The following is a 19,296-nucleotide window of genomic DNA, read 5'->3' as shown; positions in this document are numbered from 1 at the left end:
GTTCTAAGATGACTCAGCTTCAAAATATAATGTCCTTATAATGAGTGAGTTTATTTCATTTAACGTAATGATTTCTAATAACCAGGTGGTTTTTCTTAATTCTGCTATTTAATTTTGTTAGGCTTTCTCGCTTTGATACTTACTTTGTTCTGGATTTTGAAGCCTCACACCCAGTGATGCACAGGGGTTACTCCTGGCTTTGCACTCAGGAACTATTCCTGGCAGTGCTCGGGAGATCATATGGGATGCTGGGAATCGAACCTGGGTCAGCCTTGTGCAAGGCAAACACCCTACCCACTGCACTCTCACTCCAGCCCCTGAAGCATTTATTTAAATATGAAATAAAAGCCAAACAGTTACAGTAAATGCAAATGCTACAAATCTTACTTAATGAGCGTGTGCGTGCGTGCGCACACACACACACACAGTGACTATGTAAGATAGCAGACATATTAACTAACTTATGATAGTAATTATTTTGTAATATAAATGTATTCAAATGGTCAGACACCTTATATTTATTTAAAGTTATATTCCAGTTCTATGCCAATAGGGGCTGGAAGGGCAGTATAATGGGCAGGACTCTTGCCTTGCACACGGCCAACCCAGGTTCAATTCATATGGTCTCCCGAGTCCCACCAAGAGTGATTCCTCAGTGTAGATCCAGGAGTTTCCACTGAGCATCGCTGGGGTGGCCCCATAACAACAAAAGTTCTATCTTACTAGGTTGGAAAATAAAATAAACACAGAACCAATGACTATTTCAATAATATGGAAATATGAAATGACCAGGGATGACAAGAGTAAATACGAATGTGCTAGTTTTCAATTTTCAAATTGAGGAATCAACGGGAACAGTCTACACAGATAAATCTGTGAACACAGGACTTGGTGAAATTATCATTCATATTTATAATAGCTAATTGCCAACCAAAAAATAAGCATGCCATGAAGCTAAATTATGGGGGAAATACCTAGAAAACATATTTCATTTTTTAAGAAATAATACAAAGTTCAAATTGGGAACAAATCATGTTCCTCCAAATACAACTCTCTTTTCCATGTAAAGAAAGCTCATGTAGAGCAGAACAGCCTCTGTTTGCTGTGAATCTAGGAGGGACAAACTCAAGATTTTCTTTGGACCTGCTCCCAATATCACCATGTTTGGCGATCTTAACATCTGGGCTTTAATCATTTCTGTTTCAGTGATGATCCCTCCTCCCTTTCATTTTTAGTAATTGTTTTCGTCTCAGTAGTTTCAGTAAGGAGATACTTTGAGATTCTGTTAATAATAATTTGCTCAGAATTAGCTCTAAATTTCTTGGTGCTGGGAACATCCTTTAGTTAACCTGTCTCTGCTGCCTGCTCTCCCTACCTCTCCCCTTCCTAATCTGGCTGCTAATCTGGATGTTCAGTGCCAAACTGGATGTTCAGCACCAACCTGCACTGCCAGCGAAAAAACAACCACGTGTCTCTTACCACCCCAAGTCCCGAAGGGAGTATTTACACCAGGGAAATTGGCAGGCTATACAAACAAAGCTTATCCACTCTCTTTCTTAGAGTCAACTGTGAAACATTTATCAGCATACCACAGGGAAGATCTGTGTGCTGATAAAAGAACACACATACGCAGGCCCTTCAACTTCCAGGCACAGAATTGTCACATACTGCACTTCCCTTTTTTGTCAGTTTATGGATTAAAGACCAAAACAATTACACTACAGAGTTCCTGGTCCATCCAACCTTGCTCAAGACTAATTCTTAATGTGAAGTGAACTTTTTATTCCCAGGGAAAAAAATCAACACATAACATTATTTTAAGTAATAGAGTTGAAATTCTCACAAAAAAAAAGCCAACTCAGATCACCTATTTTATCCACCTCCTAGAGTCATGAAACCAAAATATCTGACAAAAACATTTTTCCAAGAAATAAAGAAAAAAATAAATATGAACCTATATGTTCATCATTGCTCCTTTAACTCCTAATCTTGGCTATACTGCACAGTCTTTACTGTATTGCTGATTATCATTAATAATATCGGCATAACTGAATTAAACTTTATAAATATAGTAGCTACTTTAAAACTAAAACTAGGACAGAATCTACAGAACATTAAAAGTGTATCCTGGGGGAAGCGGGGGGAGGGGCTGGAAGGGAGGACAAACAGCCTCATGCCTTGCATGCACCCCAACCCAGTTCAATACCCAATACTACAAGGTCCCCAAGCATTGCTGAATTTAACTCAGACCCCTGAGGACAACCAGAATAACCTGAGAGGGCTCAAGAAGCAGAATATCCTCAACACCTCACACTGAATAGTTGACCCAGTTGTAACTGAAGTTACAGAGTTCTCCCACCCAAAATAAATGTATCCTAAAGCCAGAGTGAGAGCTCAACAAATTGGGAGTATATTGGAGTTTGCATGAGCAAGCTCCTGAACTTGATCCCTGGCACTGTACGCCCCAGATTCTCACCAGGGTAGCTCTATGGTAGCACTACAATGCTGGGCCTTAACACTTAATTTTCTGGCCCATTTGGCCAAATATCACCAGGAGAGACCTCCTGAACACTGCCTGGGAGCCTCAGGACCTATACCCAGAAAAATGTCCTAAATTCTTTTGAGAATTTTGTTCTACTCCACATAAAAACATTCAAAGTATGACAAAACATTGCCAGCTATTATACAAGCAACAAACTCATTTTTGTCTCCCCACTTAGAGACAATAAAATAAATTCATTTCACAGAAGATGACATAATCTGGCGATGCTCTGTGCTATATGTCAGATTTTTCTATCAGCACCAGTTTAAAAAAAAAACAGCTTCTGGTGAGTGGAATATGCTGGACAGTATGAAATGGTAGATAAGAGCATCAGGCTGGAAATGGATATATGTGGGCTGACATCCGAGCTATTTGATTCTGGAACAATTACTTAACCTTGCCAAGGTTTACTTTTCTTATCTCTAGAAGAGGTACAAAAATACCTGCTTTAATAGGATACTGGAAAAATTGAATTAAAAAAAATAAACATAAAACACAGAGTATATGGTATATACTACTCAGTATGCTAAAATAATAACAACTTATTGATGTTTACTACTTTTGTACAATACACCAACTGCTATCTATCTATCACAGGAGTTTCGACCAGAGCTTCTAAGTTTTGTTAAAAACACAGACTGTGATTCAAACGTCTGACGGTGGGGGTGAGCACTGTGCTCAGAAGGACCAAGTGACATCCATGCTGCTGATCTAGGGACCACACTCTAAGAGTGAGGATTTGGAACGCTCGACAGTCACACCACACCACCACGGGAGGCCTTCCAATTTAGCACATGGAAGCACAACAGCTAAATTTCAAAGCACTGAGTCCCCAAACCAACACCACTTACTCTGTAAGAATAGAGCTCTTCTTTAGAAACAGTAAAAATCTGGGACTGGAGAAATAGTAAAGTGTTTGGGGCACTTCCCCTACATGCTGCCAATTTGTGTTTGATCACCGTCACCTCATATAGTCTGAGTACCACCCAGAGGAAGCCCTAAAGGCAGGGTCAGAAAAATGCCCTGGACACTGCCCCAAAACAAAAAATTAATTAATTAATTTGGGTTTTGTTTTTGCTTTGGGGATACATCGGTGATGCTCAGGGGTTACTCCTGAGTGCTTGTGGGATCATATGGGATTCTAGGGATGGAATCCGGCTCAGCCGTGTACAAGACTAGCCACCTACCCACTGTACTATCGCCCCAGGCCCAAATTAATTAATTAAGTTTTTAAAAATAAAAACAGTAAAAAGTTGTGAACAACTCAGGATAATTGCTAAGTATAGAAAACAACCGTAAGAAAAGTAAAGAAATGTTTAACCTGAGGGAAGAGCTTCCAAATCAGCGAGGACTGGAGTCTAACCCTCATTCTAATATACTTAATGTATGTGTGTTTGTTTGATGGTTTTTGTCTTTTGTTTGGGGGCCAAACCCAGAGGTATTCAAGGCTTACTTCTGGCTCTGTTCTCAGGAATCAGTCCTGGTGGTGCTCATATGCAGTACTGGGAATCAAACCCAGGCCAGTCACATTCTTTTTTGGGTGACACCCGACAGTGCACAGGGGTTACTCCTGGCTGTACACTCAGGAATTACTCCCGGTGGTGCTCATGGGACCATATGGGATGCTGGGAATCAAACCTGGGTCAGCCACATGCAAGGAAAATGCCCTACCCTCTTTGCAATTGCTCCAGCCCCGGCCAGCCACATACAAGATAAGACCCTAACCCCCTGTACTATTGCTCCAGTGTGTTATGACTTTTGATTCATTACAGAGCTTTTTAAAGACTTCAATTTCCTTATTTGCAAAATAGTGATAATAGTCTATTTAAAACTATAAAATATCAATTAACAGATGACTCAAAAGTAATTTATATTAGTATGTTCATCACAAGGTTTGACACACAGTAGATGCCAAGAGCATATCAGCTCCCTCTGTCCCAGCCGTCATTTCTTTGATTACTTGCTAATGCAACTCTGGCTTATTTTACTTTCACTGACCTTAGATCCTTCTCCTCGCTAACAAAAACTATCTGAACACCTGACACTCCTCAGTCTTTCTCAGACTATTTCAAGCTGCCAGCATTCATAATTTCCCAAGAGAAAAGACCTTATTTCCTAGCCATATTCTACCAATCTTGGAGACCTACTATGTGGAAGAAAGCTGTTTGCCACATGACTTCTCACTATTCAAAAGCCTTGCTACTTCTTTCTTCTTAAGCAGACACAAAATGGAATGGAACGGAACCCATTACTATCTTTTTTCACCATCTCTAAAATAGCCTGTGACCATCTTTTTCAATCAAGGATACTATTATTGTGGGAAATCAGCCATTCCAAAATAAGTGCCTGCTTATTTTTTTTTTTAGTTACAAAAACTTAAACTGATTCTATTTCTTCCTTCTCTTTCCTTCCCTTTATAGTTTCTATTTTTTCAATGTCTGGTGCTTGCACACTCAGTTGCAGTGCTCACACACACTTGGTTCTGGTGTGCCTGAGATCATACACTTGCACAATGGCCAGGGTTTGAGTAGCAGTGCCACTGAGGATTACACTTCATGTTGTAGGGTGGAGCCAGGGGTCAAACTCAAGTTCTCATGCCTGCAAAGCATGTGATCTACCTCTGAGCTACATCCTTGAGCCCTGATTCTATTTCTTAAGGAAATTATCACAAACATACAAACACACACACACACACATACAAACACACACACATCTGGAACTCTGTCATGATTTCCTGTCACCAAAAACATCCTCATAGAACAAAAATGAAAGTGCCCCATTTAACTCTGTCCCTTCACTGACTTGTCATGGCATTCACTAAGTGCCTGTCATGAAATCAACTCTGTCAGATAGCAGGTTTATATTAATCAGACACAGCCCATGATGATTTAACTATCCTAGCCCTAATCTTATTCTCAAAGCCCAGACTAGTTGAGGTTTATTTGTTATTTCCCTTCAAATTTTATTTTATTAAAGCACCACGAGTTACAAAACTTATTCATAGTTGGGGTTTTGACATACAATGTTCCATCATCTATCCTGCCACCAGTGTTGTTGAGGTTTTTTAAATTTAACCCTGGATAGAATTAACTAACTACAAGCTGCATGTACTTAAGTCACAGCAAAAAAGTGTTAAAAGACCAACCCAGGTCACAATGACTAATCAGATGAAATCCATCAAAGCACACTAATAAGATGACATTTGAAAGCATAAGTGGGCTGCCAAAAGAGTGGTCAATACAGTCCACCATACTGTCCTGGATGGAACAAAATGGTGGCGCCTTGGAGACACATTTTACAGCACCCTCAGTGTGAGCAGATGTTCAAATGTCTCCTCATAGCATACCCACCTTGTCCCTCTCCCTAATCAACTAATTGGGCCGAAAAGACATCTGATGGGTTTCTGATTTACCAGCACCTGGCAAAAAAAAAAACACATGGAGTATTTCGCCAGCCACACAAGCCATATTACTGTCTATTTGCATTTCTAATCCTTAATTTTGATATATGGTATTTAACGGACTGGAGCGATAGCACAGCAGGTAGGGTGTTTGCCTTGCACGTGGCCGACCTGGCCAACCCAGGTTTGATTTCTCTGCCCCTCTCAGAGAGCCCGGCAAGCTACTGACAGTATCTCGCCCTCACGGCAAAACCTGGCAAGCTACCCAAGACATATTCAATATGCCAAACACAGTAACAAGTTTCACAATGGAGATGTTACTGGGCTCGCTCGAGCAAATTGATGAACAACAGGAGGATAGCGACAGTGACAGTATTTAACAAGAATATTTAAAAACAGAAATACAGATGCTCAGCAAGATGAAGCCAGTCTCATTCACCCTCTTTAAGTCCAGCAAAACTTTCATCAAGCTGGGCTCTTTCTGTTTCAAGGCTCACCAGGCAGAAAAGACACTGCTAACAGAATCATTTTGATTATGAATTCATATAATGTAAAAGGCATCATAAAAACATAATCAGAATATGTTGAAATGATGTGATCCAATAATCAGTAAAGCCTTCAGATGTAGATTAATTTATTGTTTGCATTGATGAGTCTTAATTATGTCCATGGACTACTTTTATAAAAACCTGTGAATTACAAGAAAAATGCCTCTTCATTAGAAGAAAACATACCAAGTCTCACAATTTATGCCAAATTGGAAAATTAAAAGACACCTTTAATTTACTCACCATAATCAAGACACAATAATCCTATTATTTGGCACAGAGAGTGCACATATAAAGAATCTTATTTTGTTCACAAATAAAACACATTATTCCCAATGATCTCCAACATGAATGTGAAAGAGACATAAAGTGCTGTGATAGTTCAACTTATGGGTATACTGTACAAAGCAAGGCTCATTTGTGGCATTTTCTAATTATTTTACAGAAAATTCAGAGGTAACCTCTCACGCTCTTATTTCTTCCCCCTAGAGTGTATGTTAGCCACTGGCATTCATGTAGCAATAAATAACACTACTAGGTTTTAATTTTAATTTTTATAAGATGTCTCTATTATGTTTGGCACATAAGAGTCTCCATTTAAGGTAACGACTTAAGGTTTCTTAATATTCATTGATTTGTGGTTTTTTTTAAGTCACTGTCACTGTCATTGTTCATCAATTTGCTTGAGCGGGCCCAGTAATGTCTCCATTGTGAGACTTGTTGTTACTGTGTTTGGCATATCAAATATGTCATGGGGAGTTTGCCAGGCTTTGCCATCCAGGCGAGATACTCTCGGTACCTTGCCAGGCTCTCCGACAGGGGCGGGGGACTTGAACCCAGGTCGGCCATGTTGGCTGTGTGCAAGGCAAACGCTCTACCTGCTGTGCTATCGTTCCAGCCCTTTTTAAAGTAAAGAATATTAAATAATAATAGAGATGGAATATAGCCATAGCAAAAATCATGAGGGTAATATCTAAATTTCTTATATTTGGGAAACCCAACAGTTTGCAACTGAAACAGCTTGGGTTTGAGCATAAGTTTTCCAACTACCTTCCTGTGTGATTTCAGGCAAGTTACCTAAGGTCGTTGTGCCTTTTCTACTTTAAAAACTGAGGTAATGACAGCATCTATTTCAAAGGGCACTGTGAGCACCAGTAGGTTGCTACAAGCCAGGCTCTAAAATGTCACCTGGCATACAGAAAGAATTTCACATAGTAGATAAGTAAAGATATTTTTTATTGCCATTTTGAGAAGCGTTCCCCAATTATGCTGAAGGGCAATCCCCCACAATAATCATTCTGGGTGGTCAGAATAACATAGTGTTCTGCCCTGTTAGTAGAGGGGATCACCAAGGTCATACCCCACAGTGCTTGGTGGTCCATGTGTAGGGCCTTGTGTATCTAAGTCATTCACCTCACTCATTTGAGCTCTCCCCCCAACCCCATCATGGGTTCGTATATAGGCAAAAAAAAAGTTATTTTGTTTTTCTTAAATTTGAACTAGACATGTAAGGTCTATTTTAAACCCATGTGATTCTCTTGAAGCCAGAAATTAAGATGTAGTGCACTGAAATCCTTGATAGCTGCCTTCTCTCTTAACTTACAGATCCCCATATTCCTACTACCACGCTTTAAAAACAAGGCTGATATTCCTTATCAACATATTCACTGTCACTGTCACTGTCCGCATAATATCAACCAGAATATTTACAGTGAGTTCCTCCAATAGTCTTACATCCTACCTAACTCATGTGGAATATGCCAGGATTGCTTCTTTTCTTGAATATTGTTTCAGTAGATGACTTATTATATAAATGAGAACCCCTTTAGACAATAACTATTTTATAATATACTTGATGGAAGGAAGACAGCTCAAAACCTGAAGAACATGCTTTGAATGAAGGAATTCCAGAAATTCAACCCCTGAGCATCACATGGTCCCCTGATCACTCCCACGTATAGGTATTCTAAAATGTCACCTGGCATACAGAAAGAATTTCTATTTCTGCTATTATACCAGGAATTTTGTTTGAGCATCACCCTCCAAACAAAAAAATGCTTGAAGGTATCTATTGTCTAAATTTGTGCTTACACACACACACACACACACACAGAGAGAGAGAGAGAGAGAGAGAGAGAGAGAGAGAGAGAGAGAGAGAGAGAGAGAGAGAACAACACAATAAGATTCTAACGCCCCAAAATACTACTAGGTGGGGCCTTTTGGAGATGTTGAAGTCATGAGGGTGAATCATTATGAAGGGAATTAGTGCCCTTAGAGCAGAAACTGCAGAGAACTTCTTTGAAAACTCCTTTGCCCATCTCACCACATGAGAATACAGAGATGATTGCCACTAGAAAAGGCTCTTGCCTACCTCTGCAGACACCCTGAGCTCACGTTCAGCCTCCAGATCTATGAGAAACAAATTGGACTGCTGTTTATAAGCCACAAAATTTATGGAATTGTATTATGGCAGCCACAATCCACATTCTCTGGAGTGAAACAAAAATTAAAAATAGGCAGGACTTACTTTTCCTTTTCTTCATGAGATCTGCTATCTGTGTCTTGCAGGAGAATGTCTCACTTTGTTCATGCTGTTGAATCTAACTGCCTCAGATGAATCATAAAGGTCACAGGGGAACCATTCTCTCTTCCAGGCATGTGCCAGCTTCCCCAACTCTAGTGTAATAGGTATTTTGGTTTAAAGTGATTGGGAAGAAGAGGGGCTACTATTCACTGGTTCTTGGTTAGCAATCCACAAGATTTAACCAAGTTCCAAAGTAACTTTCTGTGGTTTATACAGCTTCCTAAACAATGATCTTGAGGTGCACCATTTAATATCACAAATTACCATTTCCACTAGAATCAAGTTAGACTAAAAAACAAGGAATAGCAAAAAAAAAAAAAAACCCCACCCCATAACTAATGTGAAGGAAAGCGGCTAACAATGAAATTAATGCTGATTGCAAATGTAACCTTCAAGATGCTGAGAGCCCAGTAATCCCTCAAAGAACAGATAATACGATCTGATTTCTTTTAAATGTCAAATGTACCTACAAGAAATGACTATGTAAATTGCCAAGGCAGGCTCTTCTTAAGAGCTCGAGTTAATTTTCAAAATCTAAAGAAGTGTGCTATCCCTTCGATTCTTACAAAATTACACCTTTTACTTCTTTTATGTTCTAAGCAATCAAGTACTCACACCTATAGCAGTTCTTTGGCTTCGAGGCAACCTGACTCTCGAGGCAAGACCATTCTACGAGGTGACCATGTGCAAACTTCACTGCAGTACTGATGTGTATTACTTAACCTTATCACGCCTCCACTGCATCACCTAGAAGAGGGATTATAATAGCAGCCATCTCACAGGTTAGCTGTCTGTTGAGAACTATACCCAACACACGGTTAATTGCAAGGCAACGGTAGGTATTATAAGTGATCTTTGTGATCTTTACATGATTTCCTGAAAACTTTCACAGAATTGTTACCATGTGCCTTAGTTACGAATGAGAATTATGCACATTTCAGAAGGCTGCAATGGGACCCAAATTAAGACCTTATCAATCAAGATAAAGTATCTCATCTTCCCCTTTGCACCTCCTTTAACAAATTTAAATGATTAAGTACCAAAGTCCATGATAAATAACAGAAGGACACTGAATGCATATAAAGATCTTCCTAAAATCCATAATTATTTTAAAGTGTTGATATTTATTTCCAGAATACATATGTATAGAACACTTAATCAGACTAAAATAGGGGAATGAACAACAAATTTTCCCCATGATGTTTGTTACTGGCTGGCTCAAACCACTTCACTTTAGTCACCACATTCTTTTTATTAGTCTTACATGTTTATGAGGCACAAAGGTGAGAGGAGCAAGTGGGAAGATATGAATTATAGTCTAATAGGACTACAGTTATAGTTCATTATGGATATCTGAGCAACATATTGTACTCCTTCAAAATTAACTACACAATACATAGGAAACAGAATGATTCTGCTGTTTTGATGAATATGGCAAGTGGTATCACTGAGTCCGCCTACTCAAAAGTCTGATGGTGAAACTTCAGGTATTCCAACACTCTGAGTTAGATAAACACTGTCACTGTCCTCCTGTTGTTCATCGATTTGCTCGAGCGGGCCCAGTAACATCTCCATTGTGACACTTGTTACTGTGTTTGGCATATCGAATACATAACTGGTAGCTTGCCAGGCTTTACCGTGCGGGTGAGATACCCTCGGTAGCTTGCCGGGCTCTCCAAGAGGGGCAGAAGAATCGAAACTGGGTCCGCAGGGTCAGCCATGTGCAAGGCAAACACCTTACCCACTGTGCTATTGCTCCAGCCCATAGATAAACATAACTGGTTTAATTCCACCACAGAGGTGCTAATATGTCCAATAACTGAAGTTTTGTCTGGTATGTTGAGAGGAAAAAAGAAAGAAAAGTGGCAGAATAAGATCAAGTATTTCTGCAGATTAAATTTTTCTACCAAAGAAATTGACTATTAAAATAATCCCATTTCTCTACTTCCTTCAGCATCTACCCCTTCCACAGAGTGATTTTGTAACTACTTTCAACAAAAAATTACGTCTATATCCTCAACTTAATCCAGGTCAATTCTGTGACTTGCTTTGGCAGACGTTAGGTTGTATTCATTCCATGTCTTGCACTCCAAAGGCCTCCTGCACTTCCCTTTTATCTCGTGGACCATGGAATCACCATGAGAAACTCAGAATGGAGTGAGGAAGATGAAGAAGTCATATGGAGAAAATTCCAGCTACCTAATTGAGTGTCAACCTACAATAATCACCCCCAAATGCATACAATCAAGTGACCACACCTAGCCAAGATCAGAAAAACACCCAATCCACAACTCACCACAGATGTACAATGAGTGATCACCATCAAGACCACAGGAACTATCCAGTCAACCCAGGAACTGTGAATAATAACAAAAGCTTATTGATTCAAAGTACGGAACTTTATGAATAATCCTACGCAGTAACGGCTTAAGTAATATTGATGCTTTCAGTAGCTATCCTGAGCATGCCTTGCTAATGAATACTTCAGGATAACATATATCAAATTAGGTTTTTCAAGATACCATTTTCTTTCTTGAAGTGTTAAAGGTAAAGGTAAAGGTAAAGGCCCTCCCGTTGATCGTCGATTTGCTCGAGCGGGCCCAGTAACGTCTCCATTGGAGATTTTGTTGTTACTGTGTCTGGCATATCAAATACTCTCGGTAGCTTGCCAGGCTCTCCGAGAGGGGCGGAGGAATCGAACTCGGGTCGGCCATGTTGGCCGCTTGTAAGGCGAACGCCCTACCCGCTGTGCTATCGCTCTGGAAGGTAGGGTTGTGACCAAATAAATATGGGAAAAATCATTCATGCTCAGACCCTGATAAATTCTGGAAGAACATATAAGTCATAGTGGTTGATGAATACTGAATGACAAAACATATTACTGTGAATATTATTTCCTTCAGTAAGGGGAACCAGTGTGAATTGCTTTGGAGAGCTCTATATGTTTCAAAGCATCTGGGTTTACCGAAGAACAACGATTATAAAAGTTCACATTTATATGTTAATTCCAACATATCTAAGTTTTTAGTAGACACACCTAGTATCACAATCTTAACTGCTGGTAATCACAAGCCCAAACTGCTCTTTATCACTCAGTAGCTATTCTTCATCAGGAAGATAGTCTCAGGTGGGCTCAACCGGAGGTGACATTTCCAGGCTCTGTGTTGTCAAGGTATGACAATGTGACCAAACATATTTGTCAGTAAAGTAGGAATGAGTGTAAATGTCCAGAAAGCTGCAGAAACTGAGGAAGCTGTCCCAACCAAGAGGGTTCTTTTCTTCCACTTTCATTCTGTTGCACATATGAACTGTGGACGTGAAACCCAAATTAAAGTGGCGTATGAATGACCTTGAAAATGGAAGCCTCATGATTAGGCCATGCAACAGAAAGTTAGGCAGCTGGGCTCCAGATCTACTGTGAAATCATGGCGTGTCTGCCTAACGCCAGATTTTTATTCCATGAAATCCCCTCTCGCTAATTTTATTATTTTACACTTTTCTGTTAAAAAATCGTATAAACTATGGCGGGGATGAGAGTGCAAAAGGCTAACATATTAGCTTTGCATAACTCCTAACACAACATGATCCCTCAAACACTACCAGTTATAACACACACACACACACACACACGTCAAAACTACTATGGCTCATCATAACATAATTTTAGGATAATTTCACCTTCTATCTTCCCAGACTTTCCTTTAGTACTACATACCTATTTTGGAAAAAAAAATTTTTTTTCTACAGAATCCATTACTTTTATTTAGGTTTTTTTTTTTTTGGTTTTGTTTTGTTTTTTAAACTGAGCTAATTTGCTGTCTTTCAGTACCTATGATGAACACTCCTTACCTAGACAACCCAACTGGATTATAGGGCTTTAGCTTCCTGAGGGGGAGCAGAGAGGCACCGTTAAGGAACTGAAAATTCCAAGTGATTTCCCTCTGCATTTATGCCTCTCCTTACTGCATCACTCAGCAAATGAAAACATAACCTGGCTTCTCATGTTGACTCGACCTGGTGGCTCTTGTTTAAACAACCAATCATAAAAAAAAACTGATTTGTTTAGGCTCTTTCCGTGGGGAGATCCAGAAATTAAATCACTTTGCCAACGAGGCCAGGAGAACAAATCATTTGTGTTGTGGCTGAGCCATAAGGTTCCCATCATAAACACAAGCACCGCCTGCGCAGCTTTGCTCTCACAAAGCCATTTGGGAGATGATTTTTATGGTAGCAGCTGAAATATTTCTACCAAAACAACACCTACACATTGCTAGAGTTATTTTCAGAGGAGAAGGTTTTCCTTCCTGCTGTGGAAATTGTTAAAAACGTGTCCTTAGAAGTGTAGGCTCGAAGGGGCTGGAGAGAGAGTTCAAAGGACAAGAACACATGCCTCCAAGGTAGGAGGTCTGGGGAGAACTCAGGGAGAGCCTAGGGTCCCTCAGCAACTCTGGGCTCTGGGAGTGGCCCCCAGCACTGCCAGGTATGGAAATAAAAACAAACCCCCAAAACGTGGAGGCTCGTCTTAAGTCCGAGACTGTAGCCTCCATGGCAGAGGTCAGCTGCCACTTCCTGGCTAGATGAAATTAGCAGATCATTTAATCTAACTCAGCTCAGGTCTCTAGACCTAGAAATCACGGAACTTTTGTGAGTCATCTTGAGAATGGATAAGACAATGCATGAGTACTCCTATAGCTACATAATAACTGCATGTGCATGTGCACGCACACGTGCGATCACACACACACACACACACACACACACACACACACACACACAAAGTTCTATCGATTCTTACCCAATTCAATGCAAAATATTTTGAATCTTAAAAACAAAGATGAAAAACATGTAGGTAAGACACCACTTAAATATGTCACATGAGCATTCATACAAAAGCATAAAGGTGCTTAACACCATCCAAGTGGAAGAACCTTATTACCAACCAAGCACTTGTACAGATTTTCCTGGACCTTCAAGAGCAAGGGCCGCGCACAGATGTCAGTAAGATTTCTCCAGATAGTGGGGCTGGAGTGATAGTCCAGCAGGTGGGGGGTTTGCCTTGCACGCTGCTGAGCAAGGTTTGATCCCAAGCCCCCTACATGGTCTCATGAGGCTGCCAGGAGTAGTCCCCAGGCACAGAGCAGGAGTAAGCCCTGAGCATCACCAGGTATGGTCCCCAAACCAAACCAAACAAAATATATTTCTCCACATAGTTAACATCACTAAATCCATTTAGAAAGAATTTTGATCCATGAATAAAACGGCTGCACATCCACAAAGTATAAGGCAGCAAGGGAAACACTTCATGACTGACTGTTCCTTTTCCTCAGCTACACACCTGGAGTTGTGTCGAGGACAATCGTGTAATAACCAGAACATTTTTCAGGACTGAGAAGACCTGGTGCAACTGTTACTGGGAGTGTTGCAGCAGAAAGAGAAATGCAAATCACTGGTCTCAGTTGGACAAAGCTATTTCAGCCACGCTCAAGCTTCGTGACCCTAGCCATTGCCATCCGCATTAGGATTGGTGAGTAAATGAGCAGCCTAGGCATGATCTCCCTGAGGGGCTGATAAAGGTTTCGATTAAGACTGCAACTTAACAGTGTTCAAATTTTCCTTTTTACCATTTTAGATTCCTTCCTTTCCTCTCCATGGAGGTTGATCTTGAGAGTGCTGGTATTTTACTGACTGATTTTTTAGCTTTAAAAAGTAAAAAGTGAGTCTGAGAGCAGTTAAGAGTCACAGAGCCAATGAGCGGAGTAACTGGGAACGGAATCCAAGACGTTGAACACCAGAGTCTAAGCGCTAAGCCAGTCTGTTCTAGACTTCAGTCAAGTTTGCATTTTCATGTCATAGTCAATAAAATGAAGAGGGCAAGCAGGCTGGTGTGCTCACAGTGGATTTCAAGAAAAGACAAATCAGAATGTGAAAGATATTGTTCACGAAACTACCATCAGTAGTCAATGACAACTAGAAAATGGCAACTAGATCTTCCAAAGCAGAGGACTTGTTATGGAATGGGGATGGCTATGCAGCTTCAGTGGGGACAGGAACAGGGACTAAAGGATGGACAGTGACTAGCTTGACAAGACAGAAAGAATCCTAGAAGAAAATGGTGTTGTGGAGTCCAAAGACCGAGGCCAACCTGACAAAACTAGAAGAGCTAGGAGAATGACGTCTGGGGCTGGAGAGATAGAACAGCAGGTAGGGTGTTTGCCTTGCATACGGCCGACCTGGGTTCGATTCCCAGCATCCCATATGGTCCCCTGAGCACCTCCAGGGGTGATTCCTGAGTGCAGAGCCAGGAGTAACCCCTGTGCATTGCCGGGTATGACCCAAAAAAACAAGAGAGAGAGAGAGAGAGAGAGAGAGAGAGAGAGAGAGAGAGAGAGAGAGGAGAGAGGTCTGGTAACTGGAGAAGTTTGGGGATAGATACAGCTATTTCCTGGAAACTCCCCTCCCTTACAAATCCCTAATCATTCAACAGTGCCTCCCACTGGTCACACCCACCCAGATCACCAAAAGCAAAGGAGCCTAGAAAATATTCCCTGTAATGTGCAGCAGAAGAGACGATCACAGAATTGATGTATGAATAATACATCTGACAATGAGATAGTATAGAGAAGCAGTCTGAAAATAAAATGCGAGTTTGAAAAAAGCAGATCTGTCAAAACTGAGTTTGATGGAAGGCAGCCAGTAGCCTCTAATAAAATACTGACTTCCTAATGTCTTCAACTTCCTTAGCATGTTGTTCTGTGACAACTAAAAGGAAGTAACTGAGACGTAACAATTATTCTCTATGTAGTAAATCAGAGGGATTTGTGCAAGATTCTGGAAGTATTTTCCATCATACAAAATAGCACGTTTAGTTGAGGAGTGCTTAAGTAGGTAGAAATTCATGATCAGAAGTTGACTAATGTGAAACAAATTGTTCCCTAGCACTGTCAAGCAGATTAGGTGTTAATATAGTTTCCATCCTGGAAGGCTGGATCTGCCATAATGATTTTATCCGCTGTTTTGACGAGACAGAAATTAGAACACAAGGTTTGGACTCTCTTCGCAAAAGCCCTTGTGGACTTCTCTGATGCAGAAGAAATGTTTGGGGTAGGGAAAGGGGAGAAGAGAAAAATTCTAGAAACAACAAATTATCAACATGGATCTCCCATCAGAGTTAGATACTAATACTGAAACAATACAAAAATTACCATGGCCCCAGCCCAAGGATGATGAGAAAATTCATGAAGCATTCCATATTTTGCTTTTTTTTTAATATTCACAGATAGGAAAACAGAAAGTCTTTTCAGCCATCACAGTAACTCAGTGTTTAATTTTGCCCCTCCAAAGACATCTATTTTTAAAAGTATTTATGTTCTAGTCTTTGAAGAAGGAATGTGATTTGTTTATATGAAAAAAAAAATGCCAACAGATTTCAGTCACTTCCATCCCTGTTATTGCCCGTAACAAAAACTATTTTGAAGTATCTAAAACCTAAGTGATGGGGGCTGGAGAGATAATACAACAGGTGGGGCACTTGCCTTGCATGTTTGCATGTGGCTGACCCGAGTTCAAGGCCCTGGTACCCCACATGGCCCCCAGAGTCCACCAGGAATGATCTCTGAATACAGAGCCAAGAGTAGGCCCATGTGGCCTAAAAGCAAAAAGAAAAAAAAAAGAAAAAAGTCATAAAAACTAAGTGACTCAGAAAATGATCTGAGTTCGAGCATCAGCTCTGCTTCTAGCTATGGACAGAGATTTAGACTGATCAATTAAGTTCTGAGGGGTATGGTTTTCAACAACTAGCTGATACCCACAATCTTTCCAGTCCTGAGATGATGCTACAAAGATAGTGAAAGTTACTATGGGAACCAGATGAACTCCGCTCACTTGAAAAGGCCCAAACATCTATTTGTGAGACTGCTTCTCAACATTAAAAATACAGTCTGTGACCATAGCATCAAGAAAAAAGCTGACTTCATTCCTGCCTTCAGTTGACTGTGATCTCATCCAGAAAGTCTCAAGGTAAGGTGCATGACAGCTCACTATGAAAGACAGACTGTGGGCTAGAGCAGAAGAATGTGGGTAGGGTGCTTACCATGCACACAACTGACCTGGGTTTGATCCCTGGCACTGTATATGGTCCCCTAAGTCTGCCAGGAGTGATCTCTGAATGCAAAGCCAGGAGTAAGCCCTGACCACTGCAGAGTATGGCCCAAAACCTGAAAGAGACAGACAGAGAGAGAGAGAGAGAGCGAGAGAGAGAGAGAGAGAGAGAGAGAGAGAGAGACTGAGACAGAGACAGAGGGATAGAGAAAGAGACAGAGACAGAGATAGAAACAGACAGACAGAGAGAACAGTTCTCCCTCTCTATATCCTTGAAACATCCGTGTACACTCACTGTCATGTTATTTTAGTGTCCTCCCACTCTGGGATTAGCTGTGGGGCCTCTTTTGGCCAGTAGGATGAGATATAAGTAAACAGAAAAAGTACATGTGCCATTAAACTTGCTTTTCTTATTCTTCTGTTGTATCCAGGAGAGCTATGCCTGGCATGCTTGAGGATGAAACATATATGACTGTGAAGAAGCATCCCAGTCTTCTTAACTAAAGTCATCCTTGATAAGCCTGAAGCTTGCTGAGCTCTGAAGACTCTATAAACCCAGTGAAGATCAGACAAGCTGCCTCTCCAGCCTCCCAGTGACCACAAACAGAGGAGTGAGGTTAGCTGAAATCATCCAAGTCCACATCGAGGTCAGATGCCCAGTCTGAATCTGCAAGCTATGTAAGCATCGACTTTCACTTAAATTTTCCACTTAGGTTTTGTGGCTGTTTGTTGTTCAGCGTTGGTGTGGCAACATATAGCGGGTGCACATTCCTTAGAAGACCAGACTTGAGGCTGCACAAACTATTTTCAGAACAAAGTTAACTTCATGGTCAGAGAAATTGGGGGACTAGTGAATACCTTACTTTATCTTTAAATATCCTAGCACACAGCCACATTTTTAAGGCTCTATGATGTCCCACGTGAAGGAAATCCATTTCACTTCTGTCTACTTCATGTCAGGTTCCCAACGCCTCTATTCACTAGTTCAGTCATATATATTATTTTATCTTTCAAGAGAGCAGATGAACATTCCAAAACAAACAAAGGGGATCTAGGAGAAGGCACAAAGTGCTGGAGAACATGCTCTGCGTGTGGGGGTCAGGGGTTAGATCCTGAGCATCACCTCTTTGTCCCTTAAGCATCTTCTGGACAGGTCCCCAAGGGGCCCCAAACACCACCAAGTTTGATCCAGATATCTTAACAATAACAACAACAAAAATCCAGATGAATAAAATTAGCAAAAAATTCTTAACAAAATTTGATCTTATGAAAGTTACTAACATTTAAAATAAAGTCTAATTAAAAATATGGCTGGGGAGATAGTGCAGAGGGCATGGTACCTGCCTTGCACAAGGCAATCCAGTTTTAGTCCTCATACCTGATACCACATTAGGAATGATTCCTGAGAACAGAGCCAGGAATAAGCCCTGAGCACATCCGGGTGTGGCAAAAAGCAATAAAAGTAAAGAAATGGAGAAAGGAATGCTCACAGACATCTGAAAGCCACAGCCTCAGTCCAGTTTCAACTTTCTTGTCTCTTAGCACCTTTAACGGATGCGTAGCAGTACTGTCCCAGTCATTCCTTTTTCGGCACGGTTCCCAAGTCTGTGATAATCAGCGCCCTTATCCATTCCTTATCCACCTCCTTTCCTGCCACTCCCCGCTCTATTTCTTCCTAGCCCGCTTCTATTATCAGGTACATGCACTATCCCTGCTCAAGTTCAGATCCTGCCAAATGAGTCACGAGCGAGTGCTCTGAACTCTCCATAGTTTGGTTCTACTTGATATTAACTTGAATTATGCCATTTCAAAACCTGATCTAAAAGCATGAAAAGGATCTTGCATGAACTGGAATCAATGTAAGTTTGCACAAAGTGTTAAACTTTCTCAGGAATCTGTTTCAATGCTGCGTGGGCTGAGGGAACTTCAGACTGTTTACAAAGTGGCCACAGGGTGGCACCATGTTAGCTGATTAATGGAAATACCCACTTTTTTTCCCCTGTATAATATTGCTTGAATTAAGGGAATTCTGAACTTGAGACTTTGTAAAGAGAACTGTCGTGCAAAATGTGATCACTAGATCATGGAGTTTCTTCTCCCAGAAACTTCTTCTTACTCCTAATCA

The 19,296-nt window shown here is 40.7% G+C and overlaps 1 protein-coding gene and 1 pseudogene across 6 annotated transcripts in view; one reads left to right on the top strand and one right to left on the bottom strand.

The window, feature by feature from the left end:
• PLCB4 (phospholipase C beta 4) overlaps nt 1-19,296 on the bottom strand; it is a 444,937-nt gene that overhangs the window by 343,046 nt on the left and 82,595 nt on the right. The gene's annotated exons all lie outside the window — the stretch shown is intronic.
• Nucleotides 16,229-16,329, top strand: LOC130030835 (uncharacterized; annotated as a pseudogene).

The sequence above is a fragment of the Sorex fumeus genome, unplaced genomic scaffold, assembly GCF_029834395.1.
Source record: "Sorex fumeus unplaced genomic scaffold, SorFum_2.1 ptg000044l, whole genome shotgun sequence".
Classification (NCBI taxonomy): domain Eukaryota; kingdom Metazoa; phylum Chordata; class Mammalia; order Eulipotyphla; family Soricidae; genus Sorex; species Sorex fumeus.
Note: the sequence above shows the minus strand (reverse complement) of the source record. Positions and strands in the feature narration are given on the sequence as shown.